This window comes from Orycteropus afer, unplaced genomic scaffold, assembly GCF_000298275.1.
Source record: "Orycteropus afer afer isolate SDZICR_OR568_19922 unplaced genomic scaffold, OryAfe1.0 scaffold00295, whole genome shotgun sequence".
Lineage (NCBI taxonomy): Eukaryota > Metazoa > Chordata > Mammalia > Tubulidentata > Orycteropodidae > Orycteropus > Orycteropus afer.
In genome coordinates this window covers 2,613,051-2,614,273 of record NW_006921882.1, presented here as the reverse complement: position 1 = coordinate 2,614,273, position 1,223 = coordinate 2,613,051, and positions in this window count along the sequence as shown.

Sequence of the window (1,223 nt, the reverse complement as noted above, 5' to 3'; positions counted from 1 at the left end):
CTTCTCTGCTTTCCTTACCCCTTCTCCTCTGAAAGGTACTCCTCACATCTGTAATTGTTTATCAGATTTCTTTCTTTTTTTAAAAAATACACTGTTACTTCTTCACTTTTCATTTCAAACTAATTTCAGACTCAAGGAAAGGCTGCAGAAGCAGTAGAAAGACTTGTAGGATACCCTTCATCCAGTTTCACCAAACGTTAGCATCTTATGTAGACATGGTACAATGATCAAACCAGGAAATGAACGTTCATGCGATATTATTAACTAACCCACAACCCTACTCGAGTTCTGCCAGCTGTGCCACTCATGTCCCTTTTCTGGTCCCAGATCCAACCCAGGATGGCACATCATATATAGTCATCATGTCTCCTGAGTCCCCTCCAACCTCAACAAGTTCTTTAGTGTTTGCTTTCGGGACCTTGAGGCTCCGGAAGACTTACTGTTGGGGGCTGTTGGATCAATTCTGGCTCATGGCAACCCTGTATGACAGAGTACAGCTGCCCCACTGGGCTGGAATCTTCACGGATTTCCAGGTCTTTCTCCCACAGCGCCACTGAATGGATTCGGAACCACTGATCTTTCAGTTAGCGGCTGAGCAGTTAACCATTGTGCCACCAGGCCTCCTTTATATACAGAGTCTTGGTCAGTTATTTTATCAGATGCTCCTCAATCTGGATGTGCTTGTTGCTGGTGACTAAATTCAGCTTATGTATGTTTGTCAGTAACACCACAGAAGTGATGTGTCCTTCTCAGCTCATGGTGTCAGGAGTCACAGGATGTCAACTTGTCCCAGTCCTGGTGATGTTAACTTTAGTCCCCTTTGAAAGAGGTGTCTGCCAGGTTTCTCTGCTGTTGAGTGGGACTTTTTCTCTTTGTAGTTGGTAATTGTTTTATGAGGACTTAGAGACGGTGCCAATGTCCTGTTTTCCATTTTATTTCCCTGACTCATTTGAGCATGCAGGATGATTCTCGCCCACAGCACGGGTAACTGTGGTGTTTTCCAAATGGTATTTTTCTATTCCCATCATTCACTTTCCATTTATGAATTGGACCTGTGCCAGAGGAAGAGCTATACTTTCTTCCCCAGGTATTTATTTATGTGACTGTTACTTATGTCTGAGTGAAGTCATGGATATTTATTTTGTAGGTTGTAATCCATTACTACCATTATTTGTTGAACAGCATTTATTATGTTGCTCCTTCCACTTAGATGCTGTGTGCTT